Source organism: Podarcis erhardii (assembly GCF_964252035.2).
Source record: "Podarcis erhardii genome assembly, chromosome: 17".
NCBI lineage: Eukaryota > Metazoa > Chordata > Lepidosauria > Squamata > Lacertidae > Podarcis > Podarcis erhardii.
Genome location: NC_138515.1, coordinates 4,641,147 through 4,647,146, shown reverse-complemented (window position 1 = coordinate 4,647,146; position 6,000 = coordinate 4,641,147). Strand labels below are relative to the sequence as shown.

Genomic DNA, 6,000 nt, shown 5'->3' with positions numbered 1-6,000 from the left:
AACGTGTGCTCTGCCACGAAGCAAACCTGCTATAAATGTGTGTCAGGCACATGCCTTTACTTTCATCCTGATCAAAATAACAACAACAATTAATTATTTATACTCCACCCATCTGGCTGGGTTTCCCCAGCCACTCTCCAGCTTCCAACTGAGTACTAAAAACAACACAGCATCAGACATTAAAAACTTCCTTAAACAGGGCCGCCTTCAGTTGCCTTTTAAAAGTAAAATAGTTGTTTATTGCCTTGACATCTGCTGGGAGGGTGTTCCACAGGGCGGGCGCCACTACCGAGAAGGCCCTCTGCCTGGTTCCCTGTAACCTCACTTCTCGCAGCAAGCGAACTGCCAGAAGGCCCTCAGACTGGACCTCAGTGTCTGGGCTGGATGATGGGGGTGGAGACACTCCTTCAGGTATACAGGACCGAGGCCATTTAGGGATTTAAAGGTCAGCACCAACACTTTGAATTGTGCTCGGAAACGTACTAGGAGCCAATGAAGATCTTTCAGGACCAGTGTTATGTGGTCTTGGCAGCCACTCCCAGTCACCAGTCTAGCTGCCACATTCTGGATTAATTGCAGTTTCCGAATCACCTTCAAAGGTAGCCCCACATAGAGCGCATTACAATAGTCCAAAATGCTTGGCTACTCTTTTGAGGATCCATATAGAATCACAGCGGGGAGGCGGGCAAGTAGGTGGGCAAGCAGTGGTCAGGATTTTCCGCCCCCCTCTCTGCACAACCTTCAATGATTTCTCCATCCATGTGAATAGCTGTAACAAGATGTCTGCTTCTCTCAGGGTGGGGTGGGGGAAAATGCTCAGCTACATATCTCCTTCCACGGAAGGCTGAGCAAAAGATATCTTGCATTGGTGGATCCAAATAGCAAGAGATAAGAGCATAAAAGATACAGGAACTTGCATTGCTGACTTCCTACCGTCTCACATTCTCTTTTTTCCCTGCACAAGCCCAGGCCCCAAATTCACCCCATAGATTGGGATGAGATCTAGGAGTTTGGGCTTCCAGGCTTGTCACCAACCCACTACATACAGCTCCCCCTCCAACCCTTGATACAATCTCCAGAACTTTTGGTCCTCTAATTCTCCCGCTCCACACACTTGAACTTATCCCTTGAATTGTTTCCAAATGAAGGGTGATGGTTTTATTTGGTCTGCATATGGGTTTTTGTGTATTTCCTCCAATTCCCTCTCCCTCTTCTTCATCCTCCTTGCCGGTCGCCTTTGGAGGAGGCGGAGACATCACTTGGGTGGTTGCTGCTGACTTTTTTTTGGTCATCGGTCCCCTCCCTGTTGCTTTCAGTCTCTCTCTCTCTCTCTCTGTCCCACCAGTACAGCCTGGGACATCGTAGGAGGACTTGGTTGAGGCAGATCAACCGGCTGAAGTGGCGACACTTTCTCCAGTGTCAACCCAGCCCTTCCCCACGTTTTCCAGGCTCCGTGGACCAAGACGCGTTCAAAAATTTGCCAAGGTTTGTGCTCTGCACCAGGTCAGTTTGATTCAATGCATGCCCAGAATCCAGTTGTTTGAAGTACAGTTGTTGATTTCTCTTTGAGTAATGGACAAAGGCAAGGAATTGTTAAGAATAGTAATGGATAGGGATAGAGGAATGGGGTAGACAGAAAAGCAGGATTGCAACACGGGTGGATAGGGCAAAGTGCTGAAGATGAGATGTGTTTGGCCTCAAAAATTTATCCTCTGCTTTGGATGCCCTTCACTGCTACTGTATTGTTGGGGCTGAGGGAAGTGCACTCTGCACATGGGTAGAGGCATCCTCATCATCGTTATAATTTTGCATGGTCTATGTTTGAGCTTTGGGACTGAAAAGAGCTTCAAAGGCTAAGCCCCGATGTTGGCTGCCTTGGCACAATGAGCATTTCGAAGCATGGGTCGGCTAGAGACAAGGCAAACTTTCCCCTCTTCAAATGAAAAGGGTGTTGGAACTGGCAGCGCATGGCCAAAGTGCAGTGAGTTCAAGAACGCTAGACGCAAAGTAATCACACAACAGACCGAGGTATAAATTGTTAGGAATGTGTATGGTTGACTTGATTTTTTAAAGTTACATCTAGATGCGATTATCACTCCACAGATTAAAAAGGAGTAGCGGTATCCTAACAGATTGTGATAACTGAGAGGAGGGAGTAAACAGATTAATAGATGAGCCAACCTCCAATCTTTGTCAATTTCTAAGTCTGATTCGATGGTGAGTCAGGGCTTTGAACATGGAGAGTGAATTCAAGAAAAGAATCTTTGTAGATCCTTTGGGAAAGAGTTAAGGCCGCAATCCTATAAACACGTACTTATTGGTGCCTAGGTCTCACTAGATCGCAGGGGACATTTTTCTGATGCAAACAGGCATAGGCTCGGGCAAAATGTGCTAGGTTTTGAGTTCTGTTATTTACAGTTGTGCTGGAAAGTTAAAATAACTGCACCCAAAACCCAGAGCAGACCTACAGTTCCTTCCTTCTAGTAGTGCAAATACAAACTCCCAAATTTCATTACAAAAAAAAAAAAGGCAGAGAATAATGTGAATCAGGAGCACAGGAGCAGAAAAATGAGCATGAAAGCCATGAGAAAAACACATTGGGATGGCTGAGAAATGGCAGGGCAGACTTGTTGCAAGTGAGAAACACAAAGGCTGGCAGAACCTGCTGAGGTCAGAAAGGTGCCTGCAAGAACACAATGGGGAAGGGGGAGAGTGAATTGCCTGGACATGGCAGAGAAGGCAAATGGGAAGGTTGCTGTTTGTGTAAAGATGCTGAAAGGATCAGTGTTGTGCAAGGAAGGGAAGAGCGCAGGACTATTCTTAAGTGTACATAAAATCATTAAATAACAATAACCGAGGGGCATTATTGTTTCTGCTTATTATTATGGTATGTATTTTTTTTGTATTTTAATACTGTAAACTGCGCTGTAATATTTGGGTGAAGGACAATTTAGTAATTTTAATAATAATAATAATAATAATAATAATAATAATAATAATAATAATACAGTGGTACCTCAGGTTAAGTACTTAATTTGTTTCGGAGGTCCGTTCTTAACCTGAAACTGTTCTTAACGTGAAGCACCACTTTAGCTAGTGAGGCCTCCCGCTGCTGCCGCGCCACCGGAGCACGATTTCTGTTCTCATCCTGAAGCAAAGTTCTTAACCCGAGGTATTATTTCTGGGTTAGCGGAGTCTGTAACCTGAAGCGTCTGTAACCCGAGGTACCACTGTAATAAGTAGCATGGGGAGAGGACAGGGACAGGGCAGTAGAAAATCATTGTGCACTAGAGGCAAAACATGCCACCCACAGTTCCAAACCAACACCATTGGAGTTTCAGACAAACACATCAACCAGTTTCTTCACAGATAGACATGCTTTTCCACAAGGGAACATTTGATCCTCTTTTGCCCTGTTATGATAATGCGCGGCATGCAAGCAAATAACAATGGAGTTTTTGCATTCACTTTAGAGAGCATTTTAAGCAAACAGTCCAGCAGCTCCAGTCCTATGTGCAGCGACTTGGCAGGAAGTCCCATTTGATGCAGTAGGTTTTACTTCCACAGAAATATACCCAGAATTGGGCTGTTCTTAAGCCTCCCATGGCAAAAATGCCCCAAGAATTATACGTGAGAAGGAAGCCGGTCAGTGTGGTGGAAGGAAGTCGGTCCTTCGATGCGGGGGGACTGGGTTCGAAAAACCCTATCTCAAATGCAAGCAGTGACTCACTTTCTCATCTGTAAAATGGGAGTCACATCTCTATTCGAAACCAACTAACTTTTAAAGAAGTCTTGTTGGTTCCAAATGAACTCCTCCTCATGCAAGACAACGTTCTGAGGATTCCACCCTGAGAGTCATGGATGGGAAAAGACAATTAATAACATTTAATATTAATTTATTTATTTCATTGGAACTAGGATCATCTCTACAATATATCTGTTAAGTCTTTAAAGTGCCACAAGACTCCTGTGCTTTTAGCATTAATGTTGCACATCAGAGCACCCAAACTTCTTCACGTGCATTATCTCAGTCATCCTTAGACTAACCCTGTAAGGTAGGCCAGTAATATTATCTCCACGTTGCAGACAGTGGTGGGGAAACGGAGGCTGAGAGAGTGTAGCATGCTTAAGGATGCCAAGGCTGCATATACACCGTGCATTTAAAGCAACCCCAAAGAATCCTGGGAACTGTAGTTCTCTGAGGGGTAAACTGCAGTCCTGAGAATTCTTTGTATGTGTGGTGTGCATTCTGAACTGGGGACTTCCCAGCTCACACTCTTGTTCCTGCACTGCACCAAATATGGAAATACTGACACACACACACACTTAAGCTTCCAAGATGGACATAACTCTGTACAGAATGATTCAAAACTAAGCATCAACCCACATGAAACTGGTGGCTACAGAAAAAGAGTGGGTGAAAAACCCCTGCATGAGGAAAGGACAGTAGGATGAAACTCAACAGGTAGAAAGAAAATGGATGGATGGATAAACAGAGAGGCAGAGAGGACAGGTAAAGAGGAACGGAATATAGTGAAAGGAGGGGACACATGTTAATTTCTTTTGCTCTCCATATAACCACCTTCCCATTAACATCTGATCCCAGAGACTAATGCATTTGCCTCTATTTTTTTGTCCTGGTAAGGATCCAAATGGAACGGTGGCAGGAAAATGGAGTTCAAGAAACAGGAGTGGGTTGGGTTTTCCATTCTTGTCTCCATACTTCTTGACTTCTCAGTCCCACTTTTCCATTTGGGATCTATGGAGTTGGGGAAGGAGCAGAGGGCCTGAGAGGATGGACTCTACTAGAAAGAGCAAAGCCAAGAAGTCCTCCTGGTTTACCTTCTGCCTAGGCTCTCGGACACCTGGGTTCTTTGGAAGGTCCCATGTTCTTGTGAAGTTTCTAATGGGGGAAGCTTTAGGCTGAAATGCAGGCTGGTATCTCTGTGGGAGCAGCATCTGAACGGCTTCAGGCTGGATTAAAACTGCTGCCTGTGATTCAATAGTGCCCCGATAACAAATACCCCACAGATAATTATCTGAAGCCGGTGAAGCCGGTGATAAGGTTCTGGAAGCATCTCTGGGGTCCCCATGCCCAGCTCGGTAGCAGTGTGCAGAGTGGAGTTACTAAATGGCTATGGGCACAACTGTAATTTTGGTTGAAATGAAAATATTCAAAAGGAAATTTCATTGCTGCTGATAAGGACTGGTGTAGCCTAGAGATAAGGTGATGCCTTTGATGTGTGTGGCATAGATGTTTGTGGCAGTGTTGCTTTGATGTATACAGTGGTACCTCGGGTTGAGAACTTAATTCGTTCTGGAGGTCCGTTCTTAAACTGAAACTGTTCTTAACCTGAGGTACCATTTTAGCTAATGGGGCCTCCCACTGCCGCCGCGCCACCAAAGCATGATTTCTGTTCTCATCCTGAAGCAAAGTTCTTAACCTGAGGTACTATTTCTGGGTTAGCGGAGTCTGTAACCTGAAGCGTCTGTAACCTGAGGTAACACTATATATGTATTTGTGTGTTTGTGCACGCGTGTGGGGACACACACACACACTCATATAAAGCCTAGGACAAAAGTTGTTTGGGGCTGTGCTGTATGGCATATTTCACATTTTCACAGATGAATATAGCACAGGCTCTATTTTAACATCCCTATTTTCAAAAGAAGGTTCACTATTTGAGCTCTTCACCCCCCACAGATTATTACAGTGGTACCTCGGGTTACATACGCTTCAGGTTACATACACTTCAGGTTACAGACTCCACTAACCCAGAAATAGTACCTCGGGTTAAGAACTTTGCTTCAGGATGAGAACAGAAATTGTGCTCTGGCGGTGCAGCGGCAGTGGGAGGCCCCATAAGCTAAAGTGGTGCTTCAGGTTAAGAACAGTTTCAGGTTAAGAACAGACCTCTGGAACGAATTAAGTTCTTAACCCGAGGTACCACTGTACACATTGTTGAAGTCTCGCATTGACCTGCTATAGATCCTGCATTT

At 44.9% G+C, this 6,000-nt stretch overlaps 1 protein-coding gene across 5 annotated transcripts in view; it reads left to right on the top strand.

Annotated features, from left to right (window-relative positions):
* Positions 1 to 431: 431 nt before the first annotated feature.
* GATA1 (GATA binding protein 1) overlaps positions 432 to 6,000 on the top strand; it is a 22,480-nt gene continuing 16,911 nt past the window's right edge. Inside the window, exon 1 of one of the 5 annotated variants that reach the window (XM_081845427.1) lies at positions 432 to 1,485. The gene's annotated coding sequence lies outside the window, so the exon portion shown is untranslated. The other 4 variants (XM_081845425.1, XM_081845424.1, XM_081845423.1 and 1 more) reach the window with 4 other exon arrangements.